Source organism: Coenobita brevimanus, chromosome 105 (assembly GCF_032717465.1).
Source record: "Coenobita brevimanus isolate Jiangsu-jjx chromosome 105, ASM3271746v2, whole genome shotgun sequence".
Lineage (NCBI taxonomy): Eukaryota > Metazoa > Arthropoda > Malacostraca > Decapoda > Coenobitidae > Coenobita > Coenobita brevimanus.
The window spans coordinates 1,100,265-1,117,500 of record NC_137058.1 but is presented as its reverse complement, the minus strand read 5'-3'; positions in this window follow the sequence as shown (position 1 = coordinate 1,117,500).

The window sequence follows — 17,236 nt, the reverse complement described above, 5'->3', positions numbered from 1 at the left end:
CACCACCACCAGCAGCAGCCACTGGTGGTGGTGGTGGTGCTGGTGGTGGGAGTGTGTTGTGTACACGTATGTATGTACGTATGTGGCAGAACTAAGTCTACACACACACACACACACATACATAACACTCACACTCCCACCACCAGCACCACCACCACCATCTTGGCTGGGGTGTGTGACTGAGTCAGATCACTCCTGATGGAGGTGATGGGTGGGGGGGGGGGACACCCATTGGAGCTGGCCAGGTGGGGGAAGAGAAAGGTTAAAAAGCTGGGAGGAGGAGAGAGAAACGATGGGTTGGGGCCGAGATGGGGAGACAGATTGCCCCTCCGGCAGGCCAACCCCGTATCATCCGCCCCTGGGGATGGGTAATCTGGCCCTATCTAAACCCCTGCCCACCCCTCCCCTCCCCCCCTCCCAGCCCTTTCCCTTCCCCCACCACCCCTGCACATCACCGACTTACATTCTCAATGGTTAAGGACACTCCCTGCCACCTCGGTCGTGCTACATTTTACATACTGACACCTATGTTTTGTATAGGTGTAATATGCAAAATAAATCATTAGAGAAGAGGTGGCAGTGAGCCCCTATACCAATGAGAATACAAGCCACACACACACACACACACAGAAGAAGGAAGACAGAGTCAACCACTCCCAGGATGCTGTGTTGGTCCACATCCTGAGAGAGGGAGGAGAGATGGGAGCAAGAAGGAAGGTAAGGAAAAGGATGGGGATGAGGGAAAGGCTGAGGAAGAGGATGAAGTCTGCAGCCATCTGAAAAGAAAAGAGAAACTGTTAGTACAGATGCTGAAAAATTGGAAGATTCTTAACCTAAAGTCCTGACTATAGTTAACCCTTCAGCCTGAGCATGTCATTTTCATTTTATTCTTGCTATCCCCTAATGATTTTATTCAGCTTAGGGTAAACTTCTTTAACTGGTGGACTTACATAAAGCTTAATTAACCCCCTCTACCAATAACTTATCCAATGGTTCCAAGGATAAAACTTGAATACAAGTCTTAGAGTTGAAGGAGGCAAAAGCTAAAACGACCATATTATGGATTTATAACAAGCTATCACAATAATCCTCACTCAAAACCACCAGTACAAGGAATACAGTATTACAGACTTCATAGCACCTAGCCCCCCCACCCCCTTTTTTTTTTTTTTCTCATACCTTAACATTCTCTTGTATGCTGTTTATATGATCATCCTGTACTTACATAATTTGTAACAAGAATTTACAAGAGCATACTGAGATGTAATATGCTGAATAAATTGCAAAGGAAGAAGCATTAAGAAACCCAGAAAGACACTCAGAATATCACCTACAGTCCTATGATTTCACTGGTGAAATTACTTGGAGGAAACCTGAGGCACAGGGATGAACTGCGACTTAAATGATATGGTTCAAATCTTATAAATGACAGGAGCTTTTTCTATCATACAAAACTGCTACCAGGGGCTTAGGGCAGTCTCCTAAACCTAAATTTTCTGGACTACAATACCCTAGCCTTAAACCCTTAAATTCTGAAAACAGCTACTATGGACTGACAGTTCTTTTTACCTCTAACCTGCACCTTTCCAGCCTAGCTATACACCTTGAACTTTGCGTATAATTGCCATTTTCCCATCCTAATTGCTGAGCTTTAACAAATTAGCACCAGAATGTGATGCTTGTCACCAAAATGAGCTATGGAAGAAGGCAGAGCTGTAGCGCACACACACACACACACACACACACACACACACACACAAAGGGGGGGGGGTGAAATCTTGGAGCAGGGTAACTATGCTAACCCAAAATACTCACTCATTTCTGCCCACCTCGCCCTTTTTTATATTCCTTCCTCACCTCTAAACCTGCACTTTACTGACCTACCTAGAACACTCATCACAGCAAGCTGTACTTTACCTGGTATAACCCACCTCCTACAGCCTAGCCACAGGACCCTACACTCCTGACAGGGCAGTAAAGGGTTGGATAAAGGATAGAAATCCAACCCCAAAGCTCATACACTCCTGATGGGACAAGAATGGGATGGATATGGATGAACAGCCTAACCCAAGGTCCTTACACTCTTGGTGAAGACAATAGCATTTCTTGATGGATGGATGGCCTACCCTCAGCCCCTACACTCCTGACTGGCGATACAGAGCAAGATGACAGATGGGTGGTAGCAAGAATAAAACAAAGCCAATGTCCTGACTGAAGTCTAGCCTCAGCCCCATACCCTCTTAATGGGCTGGATGATGAATGGGTGATGGAAAGAATTTCAAAAAATAAGTAAATTAATATTAATAATAATAATAATAACAATAACAATAATGCCATCATACTCAGGTTGAAGGAGTTAATGGCAATCTCTTTCTCCTGTCAAAAACTGGGCAAGAATGGCCAAGAAAAACAGTTTATCAAAAGATGTACCTTACTGTTATTGATGAGAAACTGGATGCAAATATGCCTAATAATGCTTCCGTGCTTTTTTCTTTTTCACCAAAACAACCCAACATCCTATTCATACAGTCTTGATGGGAACTTCATATTCAAAGAGGCTTGGTGGGAACTTCCTATTCAAACATACTTGGAACACTGCCCTCTGCTTTCGTCAACCTTATGTAACCATAAATGAAAAAACAAGTGTATTTTCCAGGTGGTGGAGAGGGACACCCTATCAGGGTGATGCAAATAAAACCAGCCAGCTCTGATGCACAAACATTTGAGTCCCTTAATTTCCTCCCCTTCCTTGAAAGAAAGATGGCAGACTGCAGGAGGAGAGAAACCTCAGCCTGCTGTCTAATAGGTTCATATTCAGAAGAGCGTGACACCACCACCACCACCACCACCACCACCACCACAGGACTATTACAGATTAAAATTTGCATGTCAGTGTCTCAAAACAAACAAATAATTCAGCACGTCTCACTTGGTGGAGGCCAGACAGAATTTATCTCTAACACTTGTTCTGTTTGATCCTATTCTACAAAAAAAAAAAAAAAAAAAATCTGAATACTGGAAATCACAATTCTAATGTACTTTAACCCTACTCAGCAATGTGAAAAACAATGTAAACTTTAGGCTGCTTCCACAGTCTCTGCGTTTGTTAAGATGCTGTGTTTGATTGGTAATTACGAAGTTGCATGTGTGGAAAGGTGTGCGTTTAAGACGGAGTCAGGATTTCAGGGGCTTGCACGGTAAGAGAATGAGTGTGTGGCCCATTTCGCTGGGATGCTGATGATTATTTCTCCCTCTACAATGCTTTTCCTTGCCTTCTGGACCCTACCTCAACCCATTCTTAAGTGTGAAAAAGAGAGATTATGATGATGATGATACGGGTTACCATGGAATCTTTAGCGAGCTCTGTACCTCCCCAGTGAAGCTTCCCATACTGGATTATCGTAACTGAGATGCCGAAGATCTAGTGGGTTAAGGTGATTAAAGTGGATGTGGCCCACAGGGGTTTACATTCAAGGGATGGTTGGGGTTTATTGCTTACATAATACTACTTAGGGACAAAAGACTGGTCACTCTTGCCTTACATGTCTGGACTCAACAGCTTAGCCCTAGGACCCCACACTCCTGATAGGGCAGTAAAGGACTGGATGATGTATGTATGTATGTATGTATGTATACAGTAAATGTATATATTAATGAATGTATGTATGTTTATATATATGTATACATGTATGTCAACTGTGGAAGCAACCCTTAAGTCCTTGAATCCACGTGAAGTCCTTTTTAATTTATTCTTGCCAAAATGAAACAATTATATTCACACTGAGAAAGGCCTCTGGTACTGAAGGGGTCCATGAAGTTTGGCTAACCCCCTCCAGATCCAGGGCTCTCCCAAGCTGAATAAAATCATCAGATGTTAGCAAGTATAAACTGAAAAAAGAAACACCACTGGACTCACTAGCTTAACCTTACACACTAAACGAAAGCAACAGAGGCTTACCTGTATGCCACTTCATCCTATTAAAAAGAAAAGAAAAAAAAATACGACGTGAGCACATATGTTCCTTAACCCCTTAACAAGAAACACAAAAATGAAAACACTTAGATTTACAACAGATCCATGAGATATCTGTTAAGGGGTTAAACAGAACAATACAGAAAAAAATGAAATCACATGTCAAACAATTAGTCCTCATTATAAGTGGTGGATGCATTTCAAAATACTATACCACAGCACAAACAGTACTGCAAATTTGGGGTAAACCAGCAAATGAGCTTTATATGCACCAATGGATCATGAAAAGGCAAAATTTCTATAAGTTTCTGTGGACTAAAAAAAAAATAAAAAAAATGGCCAGGGATGTTCCAAAATATCACAAGCTAATCCATACAACTGGTTTGGCATATTTAGGGTGAAAACTAGCGAATCAACTTTATAGGTACCAAAGGAAGTTAATCAGGAAATTTTTGTGTAATTGGCTGTGGACTTGATGGCAAACATTAATGATAAAAATGTGCATTATAATGAGGACTTGATCTTATGGTGCAAGCTCAGTCATGTAAATTACCGCAGATATACACTGGTGCTAGACAGTGATGGTAATGATATAAGTGGCTGGCACCACTGCCGGGCTATGTAAACATTCTGTGACTCCCTGATCCCATAATTAAGGATGAGGGATTGCAAAGGAAGGGAGATTTTAGCCTGCAGTCCACCAGGTTCATATACAGATAATCCTGTGGCCAAAGTAACAAAAACAGTAATGATGGAAAGGGAGGTGGGTGCATCAAGCACCTTTTCATGGCAATTCTTTATGACTATCACTATAAATCTACTGTTATTCTCTTGTTACAGCTCAGCATTTAAAAAGAAGAGTGCATATTTAGGCCAAATTAAAGTGAAATGAATACAGTTTTATGCAACAAGTATTTTGACTGAGCCTGCATAACAGAATTAAAAAAAAATGAGAGAGAGAGAAAGAGAGAGAGAGAGAGAGAGAGAGAGAGAGAGAGAGAGAGAGAGAGAGAGAGAGAGAGAGAGAGAGAGAGAGAGAGAGAGAGTTATCTTGAATCTTGAGAGTCTTCAGTGTAGAGTTGATGTGATGTGAAGAACCAGCAATGATGAAATGGACAGCTATCTTGCATCTTGCAGGTCTTCAGCTGGTTTGTGGACTGCCAATGTCATGTGAGGAATGCAGCAGTGATGAAGAGGACAGCTCTGTTGGTGCCCTTACACTCATATTTGCACCTGAAATGATAAAATATAAACTGTAAGAAACAATTAAGGTACCAGTACTGGTAAATCATCATCATCGTCATTATTCAGCCTCTTTTCCAACCTAAAAACTGGGTGAAGTAGGGTCAGGGGAGCTAGAAAAAATAAAAGCCGACACGAAAAACTAACCAAAGTCTGCTCAATTAAGCAGTAAAATTAGTAAATCATAAATTATACAGCAATAAACTTTGAAATAAACTGTACTCTTGGTGATCATATAAACAGGGAGTCCCATAAGTCTATGCCTCTATCCATCCATTCCTTCTTTGTCCCATGAGGGGCCTGGGGCTAGGCTAACCAATCTCAACATTTATGGTGAGGGTGATCAGCCTCATTCACCCCTGAGTGGCATTATGTGAGCAATGAACTCAGCCACTCCTCAGATGCAAACCCTGTAAGTTCTATCCGGCTGGAGAACCTTAACTCACTACACCACTGGGCATCATTTGGTTATATGGTAATCATCCAGTGGTGTCCTGTACATAAACAAAATCACTTGACAGTATTGTTCATTCACTTTAATTTTGTGGAGATTTTTGTCCACTGGCAGTGAATATCACATAGTCTACTTCATGTCACAGAATGACAGTACTGTACTATGGTTCTACATCCTTCCCACTGCACTTCCTTGTAATTACCACCACAGTCCAATGTTGATTTCTTGATTTAGCTCAGCCTCAAGATGAACAGATGCAAATGTTCTGCTTAGTTACAGTGAACAGATGAGTCTCAATAAATTAATATGATACAAACAGATACGAATGTGACGCATTAATATAGTAGCAGTAATTGGAACTCTAGACTCAAATGAACAAAGCCCAATGGATTATAGACTGTAAATGCCCTCCTCCAACAGTATACCATCCTCCATTTGAGGGATGGAGATGAAGATGAGGTATAACCTGCCAGAAGAACGGCTTGGTTATACTGATGCCACCACATGAAGGTGTCTCATCAGAACCTGGGAGTACGATAAAATAAGAAACACAAAGGGACTCTAGCTACTAGGTGGTACGAGGTGCATAAGTGTGATCGTTTGTCTCTGAGGTGGTGTCAAGATTGCAGGAGGCTTGAATGATCAGTGAATGAGTGTGGCCCTTTCAGTGGAGCTGCCTGGTTATAAACACTTCCCTCAATCCCCTCCCAATCCCTCAAAAGAAGGATGTAGAACTGCAAGTAATCAGCAACTTCAGCTTGCAGTCAACCGGGTTCATGTCCAGACAAGCCTGGGGTTCTAACTACTGTTACTACTATCTATTACCTAATCCTTTACTGCCCCATCAGGAATGTTGGGGCCTGGTGATGGGATACTCTGTCCAGATACTTAAAGCTAAACTGATCAGATGCCTGAGCTGTGTTAACCCTTTCGTGATTAACAGGTGCAGTGCAAATTTCACCCACTTGTTACCATTCGACGCCGGCTGCGTCTGTGCACATATCACCCACTTGTTATCATTCGATGCCATTTGCGTCGGACAAAATGGCCCCTGTATTTTTGGTTATAGAATGACTTTGCGTCCATTTTTGGGTGAGAACAAAGCACTACTTGCGTCTTAGTGTATCCCTCTGTCGTGCTCAACCCACTCCGCACCCAGCATTGCCCCATTGCCCCGGTCAATGTGCTATGAGCTTCGCTCGAGTATAAGATAATTTCCTTTCACGTTCTGTAAAATCGGCCCTAAGTGACCTACAGTAATTCTTTGTACACCAAAACATAGCCAAATTCCCTATAACTTTCTCAGTAACATTTTTGTTTTTGAGGGCTCCAACATGTTCGCATGCATTGGCCTTGGTCACCTAATGACAGCTCTCCATGCAGCTAATATGGTAGTCTCCCTGTTCAGTCCCTTAACCCTGAGGTCACACTTCATGACCTTGTCCCAAATCTTTTTCGGTCTACTCCTCGCAACCCCACCCTCAATATTAACGCTTCTCACTTTCTGCACCCAATTATCATCCCCCATCCTCTCCACATGCCCAAACCACCTCAATCTACCTCTCCTCATTACAACACCAATATACTCCAGTCCCATCCTACCTCTCAACTCTTCCATCGTAGACCTAGTCCCCCCAGGCCTTGCATGCAGGGACGCACTACACATCCACCTAATCATTGTCATTTCTGTATGTTTGAGCTGGCGAATACCCTCCTCCTTTAGTGCCCAGGTCTCACTACCATACAGCATTACACTCCTAACACATGACACATACAACGATCCCTTAGCAAGTAGGGACAGCCCACTCGATGTCAGGAAAGGCAACAGCTCCCTGAACTTTTTCCAACCACTTCTCACCCTAGCCACAGAGCTAGCTCCAGCCCCACCTCCAGCACACAAAATCCCTCCCAACTAACAAAACTCTTCCACTCACTCGAGACTCACCAGCAAGTTCAATCCTTTCACACCTGACAACCTCCACCTGCTCTCCCCGACACACTGCACACATAAAATCAGCATTATCTCGCAGTCTACCTCTGATACCACTACATCTCTTGTGCACCCATTTATCACAAACACTGCACAAGATGGAATTACTTCCCATGCCTTTGTGGAAAATTGCACATTTACCATAAAAATTATATTTCTATGAGAAAAACTAAAGTAAAAAAAAAAGTTAGTTAAGACATAATTTACATTCAGCTGATCATTTTTACATCATAAGTACATTTATTTAGGATTACAGTGAAAAAATAATTATGATTATCGAAGCATAGATAAGGGTCTGAGGAAAAATTGTTTATGAACTATCGACAGCATGGGAATAGCACGGTGACTGGGGAAGTCTCTCAGTGTGTGGTCTTGGGCGCCGAGGCCCACCTCCTGAGTACTCACTCACGGTAGGATGCAGTCTGTGTTGAATGGTAACACAAGGGTTAAGGGAGTAACAACAACCATTCTCCAAATTTACACCTGTATGGGCCATATCCAGCTGGAGCACCTTAACCCACTGGACCACACCACTAAGCATCCACTTGGTTATATGGTTATCATCCAATGCAGTAACTGGTTTCCTAGGCTACAAGAACGATTCAATGTACAGTAGAGTCAAGCGAAGGCAACATAACATCCAGTGAGTGGATAGATGGTAGATGCCTTCACCTACCACAGACGAAGGTAACATCCATCAGTCCATCTAGCATTCAATTCAATTTTTGCCTCATTAGAAGCACAAGGGCCTGGGGACAGGTTAGTCAGTCCCAGTGTTTAGGGCAAGGGTGACCAGCCTCACCTGCCCCTGACTGACATTATATGAGCAATAAACCCCAACTACTCCTTGGATTTAAACTATTATGGGTCCCAATGTACAGTAATAAAATGTATACTTTGTTCACTTTAACTGGCATAAAACTGCCATCTCTCCATCTTGCATGTTGAGCTGTAACAACATGTTAATGCTAGAATATTGTGCAGTCACCAAAAAAAAAAAAAAAAAAAAAAAAAAAAAAAAAATTGCAATGCCATAGTATTGGCTTATTCTGCCACTGAGATCCAACAAATATGCTACAAAAGGAAAAAATTCTCCACCAGTTTAAAATGAATGAACTATGTGTTTCTTACCTTCCAACTGTGTGCCTTAGTTATGACGTAGGGCCGTCTCCCCTTGGATGGCTATTCTCTAAGGAGTTTTGGATGAACAAGTGTATATCCCACAGGTCATTCACTCCACACTCTCCTGCAAAACAAAAAGACATATTTAATACTTCTGCCTGAGATATCATATCAACATCATCATCTTCATGCTTTTGCCAACTTCAGATGGCCATGAAAAAATTGCCCCTATACTACTTTACCTCCTTGTTTCTCACACTCTCAACCACTCCTCTTCCATCTCTCACCAATATACTGCTCCATTCTCTTCCCCCATACCACATACGGTCTATTTCTTCAACAATGACCCAGATACAACTTTCACAAATTTTCTTTGGTACCTCAGATTATGTCTACACCGTCTCAAAACATTCCTTTTTATTCACTGAATAATTCCGTGGGAAGGACCCTGGCCTGTCCATGGCAACCCATTGTCTGCTGTAAGAGGATGCCGGTTCGGTTCCTTCCACGTTACATGTACTGTACTGTACCTATAGGAAGCAACTGCTTATCTCCGGCGGTTGATGGGTCTATTTGGCTAGACGGACCAGTGTTAAACAACAACAACAACAAAATCTTACTACCATCACTCAGTCAATTTATTCATAAATTTCCCTGTGATTTACACCATCCATCTACTATTACCTACAGTGATTCTGAATAAGGTGATTTCTACATCCATTAAAATATACCCTGTTCACTTTAACTAGGCATAAAATTGCCACTTTCCATCTTCAATGTCAGGCTGTAACAACAAATTATAGTATGATGCAGAGCATAAAAAGGGCTATCATGAGGATGTACAGCCATAGCTATCATTTTCTGTCACTCAGCAATTGGCAGCAAGCTCGAAAAAGACAAAATTTCTGCCAACTTAAAGTTACTCACTGGCCTTTACACCACCCTATCTATATCCATTCTCTTAATATCACTATACCATCTAAATGAAGTCATCAGTCCTGACATGTAAGGTAAGGGTGAAAGCCCATACACTCCTGAGGGGCATCACCGGGTATGTTAGTTAAAAAAAAAAAATCACATGGGCCCATCTGGTTAGAGCACCTCACACCATCTGACCACCAAGTGTTAATCTGGTTATATGATTACTACCCAACTTAGTAAATGGTCTTCTGAGTTACAGGAAACCATTTGGCATGTCACTCAAAGCACAGTAGAGCCTTCTCAAATGCAATTCTGTATTCCACCCAACTCCTGCATACATAAAATACACGATGTTATGCTACAGTGTTAGGCTACATTTAAATAACACTGACTATCGAATTGTTCTCGTTCTTTAACCTGGCCCAGATTTTTGTCTTTTTCCTGCTTATTTCACATAGCTAACTCCAACATCACTCCATCTCCTCCCTATACCCTAAAGGAGGATGGTGGGCTGCTTCTCAGTTGCAGCCAGTTCACTGGGATGGTGGTCAGCAAATGATTAGTTCTGGCCTGAAGTTTACTGGGATGGTGGACTGCAGAAAGCTAGATTTGGCCTGAAATTTAATGGGATGGTGGAGTGTGGAAGAATAGCTGAGATTTACCAGCAGTCCACTACATTTACATCCAGACAAGCCTCAGGTTGCAACTAACTTCTACAGAAACTCACCCTAAAAAAACAGGTGGCATCCATTTCAGTTTATTATTACTGCTACCAGATAGATATTATGGTTCATAGTGAACCTGATTATAGTGGACTGCTGGCTGAAACTCCTTTTTGCCTGCAACCCACTATCTTCAATTTGGATGAAAGGGAGTGAGTTAAGGGACAAAAATATAATCAGGAAATCCGCCACCCGATATCACAGCCATCACATGAAGGTGTCTCTCTCCAGCACCAGGTCTCTCATACTGAAGGATCTTTTAAGGCTATATCTAACCCCTCCAGTTCCAAAAGTATATCCTAGGCTGAACAAAATTGTCAGGAAATGGGCAAGAATACAGTACAGTAATCCCTCGATTAGCCGACGTAACTGAACCAAAGGCATGTCCGGGTAATGGACTTCTCCCCTGGCCCCCGTTTGTACGTAACCTAACTTCTGAAAGCCAGTGTAAAAGATCACTACAGTACAACACTTGTTCCTGTTGTTTAACACTACTCTATCTGGTCAAGCAGACCAATAAACCACAGCTATGCAATTACCATGGTCGGGCAGACCCATCAACTCCAGACAAGCAATCACCACTACAGGGCCATACCCTGCAGTGACATGAAAACATGATAAAGAATGGCTACACAAGAAAAATGCACTGGCCACACAAAACATAATGGTAGAATGGAATAAATCAAGGTAAAATAGAATAAAATCATAGAGGAGTGTAGTAAGCTAGAATAAAATCAGTGTCAACACTCACGATTCAACCATCCCGCATCAATCTTACCCCAGATCTTCCACTTCTAGAGAGTAATTGATACCCTCTTCCTTTTCCCTGATGAAGAGGCCATCATCACACACCCTAGCAAGAGGCATGCATGGAACAGCAAGGCCTGAAGCAGGTAGGGAACAACCACAAAAGCCACGTGTGACGCAATAACAACTGTCCGAGAGGAGATGTCTACAGTACGGGAGCCATGAGGAAAATGGGAACGACTAAGGGTCTCTCTAGTGGTCGGTGGGTGAAGTACCCAGCCTGACGGGGTGGTGCAACTGAGCTATTCCTGCCTGACCGGATGAGAAAATGTTTGTCTATCTATCTATTGCCAGACGCCTCAATCCCGTTTGGGGTGGCCATAATTTCCACCTACACGTAAACATTCTGTCCGGATATTATGAAAAAATTTAGGACTAATAGTTTTGAATGGCCAGATCACAATGTCCGGGTAATGGATTGTCTGGGTAGCATAATTGGTGGTCCGGATAATAGAGGGTTTACTGTATAATGAAATAGCTGTTCCCAAGCTCAGTAGGTTAAAACTCTGTTCTTAATGAGATGGGCTCAAGATATTTAAAAAAAAAATAGTAATTTTTACCAAATGTGAAGGCCATAATCACTCATAAAACACACACACACACACTCAAAATTAAGGTAAGAATACCTCAACACGTAAAAAAAGCACACACAAAAATGAAGCTCACAATCATTCGCTATTCGACACACAAAATGATGGTTAACATTGTTCAATACATGTAAAAACACTAAAAGAAGGTCAAAACAATTCAAAATACAGGGAAAAACATGAACAGAAGGTCAAAATATTTCAAAACATACAAAAAACAAAATGAAGGTAAAAATATTTCAAAATGTGCAGCGAAACACAAAATGGGGGTCAAAATACTTTACAACACTCATAAAAACACAAGTTGAAGGTCAAAATAGTTCAAAACACACTGATAATCATTAAAAAAAAAAAAATACACAATGCACCAAAAATTGTGGCCAGGCAAAATTTAAATTTACCATTTAGACATGGTTAGCTCAGCTATTTTGGCTGTGCAGACTCCAACTGATGTCAAATGCAATAGAAATCACTATCAAAATTAAATGAACCACATTAAAATGGTAATTATGCAGTTTCCGATTACCATGGTACTCGTATGAAATTTTCTACTCTAACCTAACTACCGTACTGTAAACTACCTAAAATAACCTAGCAGACCTAACCTAACCAGCAACATGACTGTACGAAGCTGCAAATATAATGACTGTCCGAAGATGCAAATATATCCTGTAATATACTAATTAGGATTCGGTCTGTCTGGCTGAGTCAATCCATTAACTACAGGTATGCAACTTTCTGTGAAGTGCCTATAAATACCATACAGTACATGCACCGCCTATGGTAAGGATCCAGCGCCCGTTTTTGTAGACGGCGCCTCACCACTGTTGGGCCAGGGTTCTTCGGTAAATTTTTACAAGTTGCCAATACACCCCCAGGGTTGTGGAGTGTATTTTTCTGGACCCAACCTAACCCGCTGCAGTGGACTGCTTATCATACTTAGGTATCATACTATGCGTTTATGGTGGCAATATCCCTGAACCGCATATTGGCAACTTGTAAAATAATAACCGGTTCTTCCCACAGTGAGGTGAAGGGAAATATGGGGAGGTCTGGCTTCAGGGTGGATGCTCCTGCTGCTCCACCCAGGATACACAGCCCTATCACGCGTAGCAATGAGTCTCCTTGGTTACGAGTTAAATTTAACCTCCAACACGAGTACTGTACACTAGGTCATCACCTTGGCCTATACTGTAAAAGGGTTACGGATCTTTGTCTGGTGAAACAGACAATATAATAAAAGGGCAATACATGTACCCTAATGTTAGTGCGGTGACTGGGGGGTCGGGTTTCTCAGTGTGTGGTCTTGGGTGCCGAGGCCCGCCTCCTGAGTGCTCGCCTGTGGTAGGACGCATTCTGCGTCAAATGGTAACACAAGGTTTAAAGAAGTACCAACGACCATTCTCTGGATTTACACTTCTATGGGCCATATCCAGCTGGAGCACCTTAACCCACTAGACCACACCACTCAGCATCCACTTGGTTATATGGTTATCATCCAATGCAGTAACTGGTTTCCTAGGCTATACCAACGATTCAATATGGAGTCAAGTGAAGGCAACATTACAACCAGTGAGTGGATGGTGGGTGCCCTCACCTACCACAGACAAAGGTAACATCCATTAGTCCATCTATCTAGCATTCAATTCTAGTTTTGCCTCGTCAGAAGCACATGGGCCTGGGGCTAGGCTAGTCAGTCCCAATGCTTACGGCAAGGGAGACCAGCCTCACTTGCCCCTGACGGACATTATGTGAGCAATAAACCCCAATTATTCCTTGGATTTCACACTATTATGGGTCCCAATGTACAGAAGTAAAATGTACCAGTATACTTTGTTCACTCTAACTGGCATAATATTGCCATCTCTCCATCTTGCATGTTGAGCTATAACATATTAACCCCTTAACCGCGGGTGTCATTCCAGAATGACATTGCAAAAACTGGACCAAACTGCGGGTGTCATTCTGGAATGTTTATGAATATTTTGAATACCGCGTGTTTTTTCTGAACGCCAGTTGTTTCAAGAGAGAGTAGCTATTAAGTTCTTTCTCTCCAGCCAACCCCCACCTCCCTCCTCCCACCCCCCGGGCCCCCACCTCCCATCTCCCGGGCCCCCCACCCCACCCCTGCTCAAACACGCATCAGTATCTGTCTAGCTTTGTGAGTGACAATGGCGCTGATGTGGCAGTGAAGTGCGGGCAATTACAGTGCCTTTTACCTGCCTCAGTGAACACAGAGTGGGTGTTTATCGTATGTGCAGTGTTCATATATGTTTACAGTATTATTATCAGAGTGAGGTTGGCATTTGGTAATGGTGTGTGGGGTGAAAAATAGTGATTTTAGATCGCTCACTTCTAATGGCACTGCCCGTCCAGTGATAGTCAATGAAATCATGAAACCTACATCATTGCAAAGCCGAGGGTTAGTACTTTCTAATGGTACCTTATTTTTCGCTCTAGATTTATTCTGTGCAGAGCTATAAAGGTTTAAAGTTTGTTTACATTTTGGCTGGAACCCCCGCGGGGGGGGCCAGTCGGGTCAAAACAATGCCTAAAGGGTTAATGCTAGAATATGGTACAGTAAAAAAAAAATTCATTGGGGGGGGGAAGGATGCAAAGCCATAGTATTGTCTTATTCTGCCACTGATATCCAAGAAATATGCTACCAAAGGACAAAATTCTCTGCCAGTTACTAATGAATGAACTATAGTTAAATAATGTGCTTCTTACTTTCAAACTGTGTGCCTTAGTTATGACGCAGGACTGGGTCTCCTTGGATGGCTATTCTCTGAGGAGTTTTGAATGAACAAGTGTATGTCCCACAGGTCATTCACTCCACACTCTCCTGCAAAACAAAAAGACATATTTAACACGTCTGCCTGAGATGTCATATCATCATCATCTTCATGCTCCTGCCAACAGCACATGGCCATGAAAACACTCCCCCTATATTACTTTAACCTCTTCCTTTTCTCTCAATCTCTCAACCACTTCTCTTCTCTCTCACCAATATACTGCTCCATTCTTGTCCTCCTTACCATACACAGTCTGTCTCTTCCAACAATGCCCCTGATCCAACTTTCACAAACTTTGTTTGGTACCCTAGATTATGTCTACACCCTCTCAAAACATTCTTTTTTATTCACTGAATAATTCTATGCGAAGGGCACTGGTCTGACCATGGCAAGGCAGTCTACTATCAGGAGGCATCAGTTCAGTTCCTTCCATGGTGTATGTACTGTACTGTACCTATAGGATGGCTCCACAGAAGCAGATGCTTATCTGGTTGACGGGTCTGCTTGGCCAGATGGACCAGTGTTAACAATAGCAACAACAATAAATCTCAATCCCCATCACTCTGTCAATCTAATGTATTCATAAACTTCCCTGTGACTTACGCCATCTATCTACTATTACCTACAGTGATTCTTAATAAGGTGATTTCTATCTATCTATCTATTGCCAGATGCCACAATCCCGTAAGGGGTGGGCCATTTGACTTTGTTTTACAAGGAGGGGCACTAACCCTCCACCAACCCAATTCACTTTAACTTGGCATAAAATTGCCACTCTCCATTTTGAATGTCAAGCTGTAACAACACATCAGCACTAAAATATGATGCAAGGCATAAAAAGTGCAATCACAAGGATGTACAGCCATAGTAGTCTTTTTTTGCCACTGAGCAATGGGCAGCAAGATGATGCCAACTTAAAGTGATGGAAGCATAGCAAGATTACTCACTGGCCTTTATACAACCCTATCTACATCCATTCTCTTATGTCACTATACAATCTGAATGACAATATCAGTCCTGACATTTAATGTAAGGGTGACAGCCAATACATTCCTGGAGGGCAATAAGTTATTTTTTAAAAAATCATATAGGCCCATCTGATTAGAGCACTTAAACCATCTGACCACCAAGTGTTAATTTGGTAATATGATTACCACCCAATTGAGCAAATGGTTTTCTTGGTTACACAAAACCAGTTTGCTTGCCGCTCAAAGCACAGTAGAGCCTTCTCAAATGCAATTCTGTATTCCACCACACCCTTGCATATACAGGTATACAATACAGTATGTTATGCTACAGTGCTACATTAAATAACCACTGACTATCAAATGGTTCTCTTTCTTTAACCTGGCCCAGATTTTTGTGTTTTTGCAGCTTATTTCACATAACTCCAACATTACTCAATCTCCTCCCTACACCCCAAAAGGAGGATGCTGGGCTACTTCTCAGTTTTAGCCAGTTCACCAGGATGGTGGTCTGTGGATGATTAGTTTTGGCCTGAAATTTACAGGGATGGTGGACTGCAGAAAGCCAGTTTCGGCCTGAAGTTTACCAGGAAGGTGGACTGCGGAAGAATACCTGAGTTTTACCTGCAGTCAACTACATTCACATTCAGACAAGCCTCAGGTTGCAACTAACTTCTACAGATACTCTATCTATCTACCTCTACTCACTCCTAAAAAACAGGTGGCATCCATTTCAGTTTATTCTTACTGCTACCAGAAAGACATTGTTATGTCACAAGGTTCATATCAAATGTGAACCTGGTGGACCACTGGCTGAAACTCCTTTTTGCCTGCAACCCACTATCCTCCATTTGGATGAGAGGGAGGGAGTTGAGGGACATAAATATAATCAGGCAACCAGCCACCCGCTTAGCCAATATCAGAGCCACATGAAGGTGTCTCTCTCCAGCACCAGGTCTCTCATACTGAAGGATCTTTTAAGGCTATATCTAACCCCTCCAGTTCGAAAAGTATATCCTAGGCTGAACAAAATTGTCAGGAAATGGGCAAGAATACAGTACAGTAATCCCTCGATTAGCCAACGTAACAGAACCAAAGGCATGTCCGGGTAATGGACTTCTCCCCTGGCCCCCGTTTGTACGTAACCTAACTTCTGAAAGCCAGTGTAAAAGATCACTACAGTACAACACTTGTTCCTGTTGTTTAACACTACTCTATCTGGTCAAGCAGACCAATAAACCACAGCTATGCAATTACCATGGTCGGGCAGACCCATCAAATCCAGACAAGCAATCACCACTACAGGGCCATACCCTGCAGTGACATGAAAACATGAAAAAGAATGGCTACACAAGAAAAATGCACTGGGCATACAAAACATACCGTAATGGTAGAATGGAATAAAATCAAGGTAAAATAGAATAAAATCATAGCAGAGTGTAGTAAGCTAGAATTAAATCAATGTCAACACTCACGATTCAACCATACCCGCATCAATCTTACCCCGGGTCTCCCACTTCTAGAGAGTAATCGCTACCCTCTTCCTTTTCCCTGATGAAGAGGCCATCATCACACACCCTAGCAAGAGGCATGCATGGAACAGCAAGGCCTGAAGCAGGTAGGGAACAACCACAAAAGCCACATGTGACGAAATAACA